This window comes from Equus asinus, chromosome 12 (assembly GCF_041296235.1).
Source record: "Equus asinus isolate D_3611 breed Donkey chromosome 12, EquAss-T2T_v2, whole genome shotgun sequence".
In the NCBI taxonomy this organism is placed as follows: Eukaryota; Metazoa; Chordata; class Mammalia; order Perissodactyla; family Equidae; genus Equus; species Equus asinus.
This window is the reverse complement of record NC_091801.1, coordinates 60,800,037-60,816,020: the sequence shown is the minus strand read 5'-3', so window position 1 is coordinate 60,816,020 and position 15,984 is coordinate 60,800,037. Positions and strand designations below refer to the sequence as shown.

The following is a 15,984-nucleotide window of genomic DNA, read 5'->3' as shown; positions in this document are numbered from 1 at the left end:
CCCAAATATAATTAAGTAAGAATAATGGGTGAAAAGATTGTGCGGGAAAAAAACTGAAATTAAAACTCAGTACATTATAAAAGCATATTAGAAAAATTTGAAAAAAGAAATGATTGATTAGAAGGTGGGCTCAAAAGAAATACGTAGATGCAGTACAGCTAGTGAAAAAAATAAGCAATACAAAAGGCTGATTTAGATAGACTTGGGGCGGATAGATTGTGAAGGTGTAGCATATGTCTCAATGGAGTTTCAGAAGAAGTTAATAGAAATAAGAACAAGGTTAATATTTTAAGAGATGTGGAATAAAAATTTTCCAGAAGTAAATATTGACAGAACTGTGAGAAGAAATGAACACATCCAACACTGAATCCAGTTTGAAACGTCTGATTCTCAATATAGTCATGCATCACTTAATCAGAGGGATATCTTCTGAGAAATGTGTCTTTAGCCAATTTCATCATTGTGGGAACCTCATAGAGTGTACTTACACAAACCTGGATGGTACAGCTTAGTACACACTGAGGCTATCTGGTTCTAATCTTATGGGAGCACTGTTGTATATACGATTGGTTGTCATTGACCAAAACATCATTATGCAGCACATGACTGCAATTGATAGTTCAATCAGACCAACTATTATAAGGTAAACAAGATTTAAAAATAAAAATTGACAAGCTTTATTGAGGTGATATTTAGATCCCACCCAAGAGGTTGAAGAGCTGGAGAATTTATAAACCAATGGCCATGACTCATTGGCTGGTGGGTTTAACTCTCAGCTTTTCCAGCCTGCTCTGCACCGGGCAGAGTATCTTTCTCTTGCTTCCTAAAAGGCCCTAGGCAAAAGATGATACAGATACAGGCCACTGGAAATTTCATCCAAAATGGAGGCAATAAATTATTTTGATATACATCAACTTTTATTAAAATTGATCTAGGCCATAAATCAGATCTCAGAAAAGTTCAAAAGATTGGTATCAAAATGCTCACATTTCCTGCCCATAATGAAATTAAATTAGCATTTAATAAAGATGACTAGAAAAATCCTACATGTTTGGAAATTTAAAAATACATTTCTGGGATGCAAATACATTTTTATAGAAATTGAGCAAATATAACTCAAAAATGAAAATGATATGCAAAAAAATCTGTAAGATATGGCTAAAGGGATACCTAAAGGGAAATTTGTTACTTACGTAGTTACATTATACAAGAAGTAACGCTAAACAACTGAGACAATAATTAATCACTAGAAGTTATAAAATGATATGAGCATAATACATGCAAAGAAAGTGAAAAGATATAACAATATTATAATAAAGAATAGAAAATAAATATACAAAGTATAAACAAAACCTTTTAGAGTTTAAAGAGTTATTGCAAAGACAAACCTCCTACAAAATAAACTTAATAGAAAAAACTAGAGAAGGCAACAAACAGTAATAGAAATAACCATATGTAAGAATAAATGCTACAGAGCTAATCACATGAGAGAATTTTGTGGTCTGTTTTGTTAAAAAGCAAGAAATTTTAGAAGAAATGGGTAAACCCGTATAACACACAATCATTAAAAACTAAGTTAGGAAGAAATAAGCAATCTGAAAAATTCTACGACCATTAAAGAAATAAATCACTATTTTAAAATCTTTCCGTAAAGAAAGCACCCAGCCCAAATGGATTTACAGATTAGTTGCACTAAATATTTAGATTTATGTAACTCCAATCTTATATAAATATTTTCTAAGAAGAGACAAATAAAAGACCACTCTCAAATTGCTTTTATTAAGGATATACAACTTTAATATTTAATCCATGCAAGAACTCTTGTTAAGAAACCAAATCCTCCAATAAATAAAATGATAAAACACCATAACCAAGTTTGACTTATCTCAAAACTGTATTGTCGATATAATATTTGAGACTCAGGTAACACAATTTTTAATAATTAGATATTAAAAGAAGAAAATCGTATCATCAACTCAATAAATGTAGAAAATATTTTAAATAAATTTTATTAAATATCCATGGTAAAAACAAACAAACAAAAAAACAAATTAGGAGAATAGTTAAAACTTCCTCTGATAAAAGTCATGTCTCAGGGGCCGGCTCCGTGGCCCAGTGGTTAAGTTCGTGTGCTCCGCTGTGGTGGCCCAGGGTTCAGATCCTGGGCGTGAACATGGCACTGCTCGTCAGGCCACGTTGAGGTGGCGTCCCACATCCCACAACTCGAAGGACCTGCAACTAAGATATACAACTGTGTACAGGCAGGGGTTGGGGAGATAAAGCAGAAAAAAAAGAGAAAAAAAAAGTCATGTCTCACAATCTCATAAGAAACACAATAAGTAATTAGAAATCATTACTTTTAAGTCAGGAAGAAAGCATGAATGTTAATTAGCACCCCTTCCATTTAACCTTGTATGAGATGCTTCAACTAACATACTGGGAAATAAAAAAGAGTAAACGGACAAGAATTGGAAAGGAAGAACTAAAAGTGTCATATTTGCAAATTATTTGACCCTTTACGTAGACATCACCAAAGAACCTACAGAGTTATTGAGGTTAACAAGAGAGCTATTCAAATTGCCTGGTGATCAGATCAATATGGAAAAATCAATTCCGTGTTGGAATTATCAACACACACTAACAACGCTTACATACTAATAACACTTAGGTAGAAAAGAATTGCAAAAGGATAACATTCATTATATCAACAGAACATATATCAAGTACCTATGGATACATTTAAGTAAGATATGCAACATTCATTGGCAGATAATTATAAAACATCATTAAAATACATTAAATAAAAGCTAATGAATGTAGAGATAGACTATGTTCATGAATCAGAAGACTCTATATCATAATGGTTATGAATTCCTATAGATTCAATACGTTTCAATCAGTACCTCTTCTGGGTTTATCATAAAACTTAGAATTGATGTTGAAGACTAAAAAACCAAATCTTTTTTTAAAAGAAAACTTTTATTGTTCTATCAGATACGTAGACTAATTATAAAATTTTATTTCCTGGTTTCATCAATGTTAAGATACACATTTATTTTCATGTTTAACATGCCTAAAATCATGATGCATCTCACAATAGATGCCAACTTATAATCACTACTAACTGGGAAGAAATCATAATGCAGTAGTTATGTCTTTACTTGAGAAAATTTCAAATATTCCAACATCATAATCATATATTGGGTCAGTGGTTTAAAAGAAAGTCCAAGAGACAAAAGAATAATAAAGCATCCTTTAACACTAAGAACAAATGGGTTCAGGTGGGGTGTGAAGGGATGAAGGCGGAGTTGAAAACGTATGTTATAAATTCCCTAAGTGGGAGTCAAATTAAGCTGATAGTTTATAATTGCAAACTGTTCAATGTTGCATGTTGTAAACAATGGCTTTTGTTATTTTACAAATTCTTTCAAGAAATTCTACATCAGCACCATACTTGATGGCACACGCTACAGTAAAAGATGGAAATCATATCTGTTAGTCAATATATATTTCAGCAAATTTTAAACTTCATATTTTGAGAAGGTTTAGAAATACTTGGTTCATGTGTCATTTTTGTTTAAATTTTCCTTTTTACTTATGGAAAAAAAGTGACATGTAATAAAAATATGTGCCTAAAGAAGTCAAAAGGAATCCTTGAAACAAGCAAAAAGTAAAAATTCTGAGTGATTAAAAACCACTGTATTATTGTATATTTATCATCTCACAATTTATATCATATTTGTTCAATAAAATGTAGTCATTAAGAAACTGATACTGGAAAATGAGACAGAATAGAGAGGCCAGAAGAAGACCCATGCGTATATGGAAAAATTGTTCTATCACAGATTGGGCATTCCGATCAGTATGGAGAAGATGGGCTGTTAAATAAATGTTGCCAGGAAAATAATTTATTTGTACAGAAAACAATAATAAAGTGAATCTTCAACCAAATTGAGTAAGTCTTGTTGTAAGTCTTTGAGGTATTAAGGTTATCTGTTACTGTAGCAAATAATAACTAAAACAATAGATAAAGAGGTAGATAGAGATATAGACAGGCGATAGACAAGCAGGCATTAGACACGTTTATCAAATTTTGAAGATATTTGCGTGATATTAAGATGGTTGCATCATGAAGTTGAATTAGAAGAGAAATCCTAGCAAAAACAGATAAACTCGAATTTCATATCATCTCAGTAACACACCTCACAATAAATTTCCACTTTTAGATGCAGTATCCTGCAATCTAATAAATCTCATCAGCTGTCTTCCTCTGGGGGCTGGAGTGTAGAGACAACTAAGAAAGAAGTTTGATTATTCTTTAATATGAAATTATAGTCTTCTTTATATGTAAATATATATGCAGAACATATATTGATATAAGTTACATGTATGTATATATTAAATTACATGCATATCTATTTTTTAATATGGCCATTAAGGATGCATCAGTGTCCCCCCAGGAAAGATCAGTAACATATCAAAGAAATCTTGCCCATATCTTCATGTACTTCCCATATTTTCATGTACTGGAATCTTATTAGTGTACAATTATGTATCTCCTTCTTGGGAATGGAATCCAAGGGGATATGGGATGTGTTGGTATTGAAAAAGAAGGGTAGGCAGGTGACTTAACTTCTCTCTACCTGCCAAATATCTTGAAAGGAATATAGACATCTCTAGACTCTTTGTCCATTAATCAAAATTCTATTCATAAGCTAAAATCAAGGATAAACTCTGGTCATTCTGTCTTCCTCTGATCACACTCCGTCAAATAACCACAGTCCCTTTGAAACTGGTCAAACATTTAATGTGTATATTATTCATAACTGATGCGCTAAGTACATTCTACTGTTGTGATAGTTTGTGTATCATCTCATCCTCCTTATTTCAAGAAATATGGGGATGCTTCTTAGGTATTCTTAAGTTTCTCTCAATAATTTGCAATAGTGGACTCTCAATATGTGTTTATCATACTAAAAAGGTAAAATACACATTCTAATTTTATTGTCTTAATTGTCCACATTAAGTAGTCTAAATATTTACCCATTATGCTTTGTTTGCTTCTCTTCAAATGTGTTTAGAATGTTTTGGGGTCTGTATGGTGAGATAATCAACATGTTTCTATAATATGTTAATATAAATTAAACAGGAATATAAATTGGCATACTTGAACAAAATGCACACATTATTTAGGACACTTCAGAAAAATAGAGAACATCTTTTCATATTTGCACATCTTCATATTTGTGGCTTCTCTTGTAGCATAAGATAGAAGTTGTTGGGATTTGGCAAAGAGTAAAACACAAACCAAAATTCTATATTTATAATTTATAATACATATATGTTTATTGTAATTGTTCTATAATTTGTTTTACTTTCTCTGAAATTTATAAATATTGGCTATAACAAATGTATACTAGTCTACAGCTTAAAGTGTTCTGCATATGTTTAGCAGCAAACTTTGACTTTTCTTCATTTGGGTAGTACGAGAAAGCCTCACCTTTCCCTGTGTCTGAATAACTCTCAGATCCCAAACAAGAATTTTGGTTTTCCTCCAGATAGAGCAATAAACTTGCATGAAACATCAATGAAGATCTTCACTCCATGGAGATATATATAGTAAACATCTATAAAATGTTGGCTTGATGCTGGTATATTAATAGTTTCATTATAAGCAGGACCTATGCATCTAAGTTTTATGGTCTGGAGAATATGGTTTGACCATCATTTGATTGAGGTTTTCTGTGTGTAATACAAAATATGTAGTTTATTGATTAATGAAAAAGCAATTATGGTGATGCTTACCAGTGGCAATTTGTTGATCCCATAGGAGACCTAAAAGTGTAGGAAGAAATACTGGGAATGCAATTTAATACAATCAAGTGTCTATTATTTTCAACTATGTGTGAGTGCTAAGGATTAGAAAAGATATAACTTTCAGTCCTTCAGGAGCTCATAATCATTCTCTCATGGCACAGACTTGTTTACGGATCTCTATATATGGTTGTCTGTTCTGGGCCCAGAACCTTCTAGGCTAGTGTTTCTATTTTCTCACAATCTGTGTGAAAGACTAGATTTGGATTTTCTTTCTCGCTTCCTTCTTCTCATCCGCCATCCTTCCCTCCCTCGCTCCTTGTCTCTCTTCCTTCCTTCCTTCTTTCTTTTTAATTTCCAATTTGCTGCAAACTGATACTACTTTAAAATACAAAAAAAGAAATTATTGGAAGAATGAAAAAAATGATAATTTACAAATCCAAGTTTTATTATTCATTTCAAAAGGAAAAAATTATTTTCAATTAAACATTACTGGAACAAACATAGTAGAGGAAAACAAGCAAATAATTAAGAATAATACATGCTGTTCATTGAAATATATGTGTGGGACAGCTGTGCTGTCCAATGCGACTTTATGCAGTGATAGAAATATTCTTTATCTGGGCTGTCCAACACAGCAACCACTAGCCAGATGTGACTATTGAACACTTAAAATATGACTAGTATAACTGAGAAACTGAATTTTTACAATTTGATTTAAATTAAATTAAATCAATATAGTCAATGTGGCTAAAAGTTAACAGAATAGGGAATCTCTATCATACACGTAACTATTTTGCCATTCCTCAATTCTGACCAAATACCTATGAGCAAAATAGTGATTCCCCTTCTTGAACTCTTCTATGTAGGATTTTAATAAACATGGAATGTATTTATACTTGAAATTTTAGTGTCCTAGGTGGAATTACTTATTTCTTGATTTATTTAATCAAGGTTGGATTAATAGCAATGCTATTTGTGGGAAAGAATATATATCTAAACTGTTCTATTGTTAAAAACACCCATGTAAAGAAAGTTTTATCACCAAGGCATAATGAAAGAAATGAAGAAGGGTTTTAAAGCAATTTCAAAAAGCCTGAGATATTCATTTTTAAACTTTTATCCAGAATAGGGCAATTGATGTTGTATTTTCAAATTTACTTATAATCTCTCAGCAGTAGCTTCATCCTACAAGTTGTTCCTGTAAAGCAGAGTTTCTCAACCTTGGCACTATTGACATAGTTGACCTGATAATTGTTTATCATGGGAGCTGTTTTGCTCATTGTAGAAAATTTAGCAGCATTCCTGGCCACAACCAAGCACGAATAGCAAACCCTCATGTTGTGACAACCAAAAATGTCTCCAGACATTGCCAAATGCCATCTTGGGGACAAAATTACCCCCAGTTGGAAGCAATATATTTAAATTATACATATTTCAATAAAATTATTTTTTAGTAAAGAAATTTCTTACAGATTCATAAATTCTTCATTCTTGAACTTTCTTTTGAGAAAAGCTAAATCAAATGTTCTATAAAATATATAATGTTCTCAAAGATAGATTTTTTAAACAAATATGAACTATTATCTACTTCATTGATAAATGCTACTAAATTATTGAACATTTTATATAAATCTATAGAAACTCTGTTCTTTCAAGCTTCGAACTTTCATTAATAATGTCTACAAATTGTCCGATTTCCACACATTTGGGTTACAGCTGGCAAAACTAATCTTAAACATTATACATTGTGTGTGATCCTACTGTACATATCTGCAGGTTTTATTATACAGGTTTTGCATATAGTATATAGGTTTTTAGAGTATAGGTTTTACCACATTTGACTTACCACAGAAAATTGGCAACACTTCAGTTGGTCTTTAGGCTGTTTAATAAGATAAATTACCTTTGTCGTTTCCTAGAACCCATCATATCCAATGACCACTTTCTCTTTTCCATATCAATCACCCACACATACAGTCACTAGTTAATCCCTCTCATCATAAGAAATTGGCCATAAGAAATGGCCAATCTGATATCAGAATTTACAGATTACACATTGTCATCACAGTTACTCTAAGTCATAGCTCACTTGCACAAATTCTCCTATTCAACAATATTTTGACTTCATCAAGACCTCTAATTAGTTGTCTCCTCCAATTTTCCACCGTCACTCAGAACCCTTTCTTCCTTGTCAGTTTTAGATTTAATAATCTATCACTATAAACAATGCCTCTCAAAAAGCCTCAGCTCTATTTCTTATATTTTATTCTAATGTATTCATCTGAAAAGTATCCTAACCTGGATAAATTTAACTATGTGCTTCATAATTTATTGAGAAAATGGAATTCATTAAAAGTAATCCTTTCATTTTACGAATTCTACATCTATAAAACTATCTGTGCCATTTTTTTTTCATTTTCTTATTACAAATCTCCTTCCTCTTATCTAAAGCCACCCATTCCAAGTATGCTCTTACTTCCCATCCTTCTTGCTTTTTCCAAGTCTTTCTCTTTTACATAATATTGCACTGCATTTCCACCCCCGTTGGGCAATTCTAATTCATATTCAAACATGTGAAAATGTAATATATTTTGAAAAAATAATTTTATTGAGTCTTCACTCTTTCTGCAGATATTGCCTTATATCTCTGCCTCCTTTTATAAAAGAGAAGATTCTTGACAAAGCTGTATACAAATGCTTTCTTTAATTTCTTGTCATCCATTCTTTCTTCAGTACTCTCCAGTCTGGATTTTGCAATCCAAATTGAGGAAATTTATTTTAAAGTAAATGATTATTCATGTTGCTCAATTTGGTGGTGAATATTTTCCTTTCATGTTAAAAGCAATTTCTGCATCATTTGAAAGACCTGTGCATCAACTCCTTCACGGTACAGTATTTTATTTTGGTATCTATGCCAACATTTCTGTCAGCCTCTTCTGTATCTCCTTGTTGGTTACTGTTTCTCTAACTTATAAATATTGAAATTTTGAATTCATAAATCCTCAATCTGATATACGCCACCATAGGAAATCATTACTTTCCATTTTATTGTGTCACAATTTGTAATTTTTTTATTACTTGACTTTTTATTGTCTTCCTTCCTTATAAATTATGAGTTCCAAAAAGAAGGTAGAAGACTTTTTCCACCATTAAACATTTCATGTAGAGTACAGTGCTTAGAATATAGTGAATGCTCATTTAATGTTTGTTAATTATCTATAATTATAAATAAATAATTATACATTCAACAGTGATACCAAGTATAAGCCATAATCAAATATTAGTGTTATCTAGGGAAGTTAAATAGATGGGGAGAAATGATAGAGAAAAATTTAAGAAGTGTTTTTGGTTTGAATTTTTCTTGAGTCCTAATTGATTCACGCCCACTTTTTGGATATCTCTTGGGAAATTGAAACTCAGTTCGAAGAAATCTCATATCAAAATGTTTACTATCTTTACTGCAAGACCAAACAGTGGGCTGTGTTAACAAATAAGGTTCAACCGCTCAATGTTGAACATGCAAATTAAAAAAAAATAATACGGATATCCAGTTTTCCCAATCTTATTTGTTAAAGAGACTATCCTTTTCTCATTGTGTATTCTTGGAGCCCTTGTCAAAGATCAGTATCCTGTATATGTATGGGTTTATTTCTGGCTCTATTCTATTCCACTGGGGTGTATGTCTGTCTTTATGCCAGTAACATACTGTTCAAATTAGTATGTCTTTGTAATATATTTTGAAACTAAGAAATGTAATGCCTCCAGGTTTGTTCTACTTTCTCACGATTTCTTTGGCTATTCTAGGTTTTTTATTGTTTTGTGTGAACTTTAGGATAGTTTTATCTATTTCTGTAAAAAAAATGCCGTTGGAATTTTGATGGAAATGGCATTGAATCTGCAGATTGTGTTGTCTAGTATGGACATTTTAACAAAATTGTCTTCCAATTCATGAACATAATATGTGTTTCTATTTATTTGTGTCTTCTTCAATTTCTTTCAACAATGCACTATAATTTTTAGTGTGCAAATCTTTCAGCTGCTCGGTTAAGTTTATTCCTAAGTATTTTATTCTTTTTGAGGTTATTGTAAATGGAATTGTTTTCTTAATCTCCTTTTCAGATAGTTCACTGTTAGTGTATAAAAAGACAATTGATTTTTGTGTGACGGCTTTGTAGCCTGCAACTTTACTGAATTTTTTCATTGGTTCTAACAGATTTTTAGACAGGTCACTTATTACACTTCATTGTAGAGTAATCAAATGAAGAGAATATATTCATCTCCACTTAATGTTCAATCTCTTTGAAAGCTATAAATAAGTAGGTTTTATCTCGTCCCATGGTTGTCTTTGAGATTTAGGAACCCAGATCTGCATAGGTCAGCACAGTACTTCTGAGGCCAGAGTCAGGGGCATAATAGGAACTGAGCAATGGTTTCTGAACATCCCATAGCCAAAAAGCTCTTTCAAGGACCTAATAGTGCCCCCTTGAAAGAAGGAGAAAAGTTTCTCTCAGTGAGTTATCACTGATGCTAGTCATCTCATAACTAAGTAAGTGAAAATAAGGAAAAACTACGATCTCTTACATCAAACAAATCTGAGTTACACATAGATGTATTGTCATATCTTTCCATATCTAATTACTTCTAATCACAGAACACAGTATTTCGTTTGGTAACTATTTGTCATTTTTATAGGGGAATGGCTTTGCCATGTCACTGTATTGTTGTTTCATGTCTCCACATAGACCATCCAGCCACGGCTTATGAAAGCTGACGTGAGCCTCGGCAGAGCACTCAACAATTCTCCCAGAACATGAGAACACAGAAGGTTAGTGAGGTGCTGCTGAAAGACCTCTTCTTCCTCACTTTCCTCTCTTCCCAGACAGCTGTCAGGACAGTTTCTTATCACCTCCAGAGCTCTGATGAGGTCTGAGACTTTCTGCCTTGCCTGCCTTATGGCCCAGCTGCAGGCTATGAAACTGCTTGGCTGCAGTACAGAATTAATTCCTCCGCAATACAGGCCCAACTGCGTATGTTTCATTGCCGTAACATCTGACCCTTTTGTTTCTCTGTCATCCAATGGGACAAGGGATGCGGCAGGGGGTTATTACTTTAGTTCATCTTGCTTTTCCTGTCTACGCAAGTAACAACTGAACCCAACAAGGAATCAGTGTTTCTTTTTTTTTTTTTAAAGATTTTATTTTTTCCTTTTTCTCCCCAAAGCCCCCAAGTACATAGTTGTATATTCTTCGTTGTGGGTCCTTCTAGTTGTGGCATGTGGGATGCCACCTCAGTGTGGTTTGATGAGCAGTGCCATGTCTGCGCCCAGGATTCGAACCAACAAAACACTGGGCCGCCTGCAGTGGAGCACGCAGACTCAACCATTCCACCACGGGGCCAGCCCCAGAATCAGTGTTTCTTTACTGTCAAATCTGCCAGCCTTGTATGACAACTTTGTTGTTGCTTGCTAACTAATTAGTATTATTACTAACAATAATCATATTTATTAGAATAGATGACCCATATGTCCAAAATGTTCTATAAAATATTTTAAAATTTATATCTTCTTAGCCACAACCTTATTTTTTCTTTCTTATAATTACAAAAAACAGGATAACAAATCTCATAAGTCTCATAAATCTGTCAAAATATCTAAACTAAGCATAAAAGGTTTTGGATCCCATGAAATTTAAAATCATATGAGACAATACTGTCAGAATTAAATATTCACCATAGCTACATGATAACACAGACTCGCCCATAAGGGCTTGGTAAATCTCTCTCTTTACCTTCATTATCTGTAACCGGTTCAAATGGACTCTCCAGAAGTTTACTTTTATTTGCAGGTCTCATAAAGAAGAAAGTATATAACTGAAAATATGCTCAAACACAGTCTGTCTGATATTCCATCAACAGAAAAAACTAGTTGTTTGAAATATAAAATTATATGCTGGCACTATCACTAATATAGTACTTAAGAACCTGCAATTATATATGTCATGCAGTAAGATAGTATTAGGTCTGTTCTATCATGTCCTGAATTACGCAGATGATAATTACAGACACCAATGGTTCTTTGAAATTCAACCCTCACATGCTTTTATTTGTAAAATCTGAAAAGTAAAAAGAAATGATCCCAATACAAATTCTTCTTCAAAACGAAGTGGAGAACTTTTGTTGTGGTCTCTTGACATTCATTATGCTGATAACGAGGACTATCCTCCGCACCAATCAGATGCGAAGAGGGAGAACATGCTATGCATTTCAGAAAGATGAGCTTGTTACAAGAGTGTTTGAAGTCTGAGGGAGCACAAATAGAAAGGTAAGGTAACTCAAATATTAGAACTGCAGGAAGTCATTATTGGCCTTAAAACTAAATGAAAGCAATGAAATGATGTTATCATAGCACATAATTGCCCTTGTTGCTTATACTATTGGAGACTTCTGCTACTGTTGAATCCATGCTTGAACTGCTGCTATTTGGGGCACGGATATCCCCCACCAGCCATTATCAGCGCCATTTGCTATTTTGGAAAGAATCACTGATGGCCTCTGGAGACTTAGTAACCTGTTTTTGCCAGAGTCTTTAAGAGGTAAAGAGAAGAAAAGTAGTGTTTGGATCCCATCTCCTGTCTACTAATCCCTTATTGATGTCATCCATTAACCAAACTTAACTGGAAGCTAGTTGGCAACTGAACCTTAGAATTCATTTGCATGGTTCCAGCCCTTGCAATACAGAGCAGAACACAAAAGGGCAGGAGTAGATTTGAGAAATAAGAGGCATAGCTTATAGTTTTTCTTCAAGACTACGTGACCCTTGTTCACAGCCCAAATACTCTAGGTGGGGTTCCATTGCTCTCCCAGGATGGAAAATAATGACGCCACTCCAAGCTATTCTGTCTATTTCACTGTCCTGCTTACTACGATTGGCTCAGAAGTGAGCATACAAACTGAGAAAGTTTAATTATAATGGATCTTAGAACTTCTTCAAGAGGTACTGAAAAACGTGCTTCACTTTTCTCTCCATTTGAACCTAAAAGTATGTGGGATAAGAACTGCTGAAATTTTTCCACATGCAGCCCAAGAATGATGCCAAAACAGAAAGTACAACAAAGAGATTGAGAAAAATCAATTCATAATGAATAGGTTTGACTTTTGAAAATGATGTTTGAATCTGGATTGTCCAGATATGTGAAAAATTATTTTAAAAATATTTATTGATTTTTTTCTCAATCTAGTTTTTTTTTTTTTTACTTGTAATCAAAAGTATTCTAGCTGACATGCCTGAAGTAAATGTTGTGAGAGACTCCAGACCTTGAGAATAATGAAGAAAATGGTGGCTGGTGACAACTTTCAGTTTCAGGAAAAGAGAGGAGCACATTTATACAAATGTTAAGGATATTGTCTCTGGATCATCTAGTGGAATTGCCTTCTTGTAACAAATCTGTTACTTAACATGCTTTTTCTGGTGACCTTTATCGTGTCTCCACAGAATTCCTTTCCTCTACAACCAGGGACAACAATAGAGTTTGTAGATCCTGGTGCCAAATGAAAATATGAAGCTCCGTGTTCAAAAAAGCAAGATAAAAGTGCCATTAATCTTACCAAGATATAAAACTTTTCCCCTCTTTTCCATGGTCTCTCTTAACTTCCATGGTGTTTTTTTATTTGGTATTTAATATAGTTCTAAGGAAAAAAGTGCAATTGTAGGGGCTGGCCTGGTGGCATAGTGGTTAAGTTCGCACACCTCTCTTCGCAGGCCCAGGTTTGCTGGTTTGGATCCTAGGTGTGGACCTAACACCACTTATCAAGCCATGCTGTCACAGGCATCCCACATATAAAGTAGAGGAAGATGGGTGCAGATGTTAGTTCAGGGCCAGAGTTCCTCAGCAAAAAGAGGAGGATTGGCAGCAGATGTTAGCTCAGGGCTAATCTTCCTCAAAAAAAAAAAGAAAAATCATAATTAATTAGCATGAATTTTATCTCTCACCTTTATACTGTATAATGTTAGTTTTAAATGCAAGTATAAGAGCATTTAAGCAATATGCAGAATCACCCAAATTATACAATTTGTATTTCTTTGTTTGTACATGCCTATGAATTCAGCCTTACCAATAGAGCAGAAATGCTGATGGAAACAAATTCAAGTATTTTTAATTTGCTTCTTGATATGCACACTTTATACAAACACTCTCTTCTGTTTGCTTGCTGATGAGTAAGGAATGACTGAAAGGAAAAGGAACTATGGGTTGACCTGTCTTTCCTTTTCCTTCTATGTCATCATTTTTAGCATAAGTGGTTGGCTAACAAGAGTAAAAAAGAATATGATATGGTTTCTTGGTCTTTTGTGTTTCTTAAAATGTTAATGCCTTCTTTCTGCCTTGTTGGAAGATTTGGTTCCAACAGAAACCATGGTCTCTCAGGGCTGTCAACCCTCCCACTTACTCTTTGCAGATGTAAAATTCTTACCTTGCACTTACTCTGAGTTTCACCGAAAGCCCAAGCATCATGGATCTATTGAATTCTATGTTTATGGGGTGTCACCACTACTATATGTGAATGGAGCGACAAAGGACAGTGGTAGACATGATTATTACATGAAACTCCCCTGCTCATACAGACGCTCCCTTATCCCATTGGACTTCACTTACAAAGTCCAAAGATAAAATTATTAAGCATTTCCGCATGGTAGCAGCAGAGACTTAAAACAACAGTGGGACTTTTCCAAACATGGAGTCCAATATGAAGGTTGCTTACCCACAAAGCAGGCTCTCTCTAGAAGGTAAGGGAGTTTCTCTCAAATTGCTGTCTGACTCAGCACATTGCCTACCTCATGGATTTTTGTGTGATTGCCTCAGCTATTCCCACGTTTTTTTGGTTACCCAATGTGTACAGTCCGTTTTCACTCAATCTGTCAGCCTCAACATGCAGCTCTTATCCTGAAGCTTGGAAATTTCAACTATTTCTTTCCTAGTGACTCCATAAAACTTCAAGTATTTTGTAGAGCTGCTTGTCCCAAACAGTGATTGCCCTCTTGTCCTAGAGAACAGCTGGGCTTCTTTCCATGAATTCTTCTCAAGATTTATCCACTCAATTCACAAATTATTAATTATTATTATTATTTTTAAAGTCAAGTCATTTGTTCATTTCTGGCATTTGAAGTACTCCTTGATGATGTCTTTGGCCTGAGACTCTTTGCCATAGTCCTTAACCACCACACAACTGCAACTAATCACTTTCTGGGGTTTTCCCTCTCTGTCAATTTTACAGAGGCCTACCACTCCCTGTAGTTTCTCATCATTAACCTTAATTAGGTTGATTTGGTGTTCAGCACAAAGGGCCTCCACCAACTTAACATACATACGATCATCACAGTTGGATGCAAGCACACAGAGATGGGTTTGGCACTTGTCTAAGGTTTGGGCAGCTTGGTGAATTCTATGTGCTAGGCCACCACGGATGAGGGCAGTCTTCAGAACCTCTTACAAAACGGTATTAACATCCACTGGACCTCCAGCAGTGATGTCTTCCATGGCCATGGTGGTAGGTTACCGGTGGATCTGAATCTTGAACGTACCCGAGCCTCCAGCTCTGAGGGACTCAGAGGTGGCAGGGAAAGAGGACAATTCACAAATTATTATTGAGAACCAACTGTGTGCCAGACACTATTCTAGTCAGTACTTGAACCTCATCCCTACCCTTGTAGAAATTAAATTGTATTAAACAGAGGTAAACAATGAACAAGAAACATAATAATTAACCACATAATATGTTAGAATGAAAGAAGTTCCAATTATTTTGTTTTTGTTTTTTGTTTTTGCTGAGGAAGATTCACCACAGGTTGACACCTGTTGCCTATCTTCCTCTTTTTTCTGCTTGAGGAAGATTAGCTCAGAGCTAACATCCATGTCATCCTTCCTCTACTTTATACGTGGGTCACCATCTCAGCATGGCTGAGGAGTGGTGTGAGTCTGCCCAGGAATCTGAACCAGGCTGCTGAGGCAGAGCAAACTGAAATTAATCACTATGCCACAGCAGGCCCCAAGAAGTTCCTTTAAAAAAAAAAAAATAAAAGAAAGAAGAAAAGAAAGGAAAATATAGAGAAAGGAAAAGGAATTTGGGATGACAGAGATGAGTATGTGATGAACATTTTGTAATTTTAATTAGAGA

General features: G+C 34.3%; 1 pseudogene; it reads right to left on the bottom strand.

Annotated features, from left to right (window-relative positions):
* Positions 1–14,957: 14,957 nt before the first annotated feature.
* On the bottom strand, positions 14,958–15,353 carry LOC106839212 (small ribosomal subunit protein eS12 pseudogene; annotated as a pseudogene).
* Between the last annotated feature and the right edge of the window lie 631 nt (positions 15,354–15,984).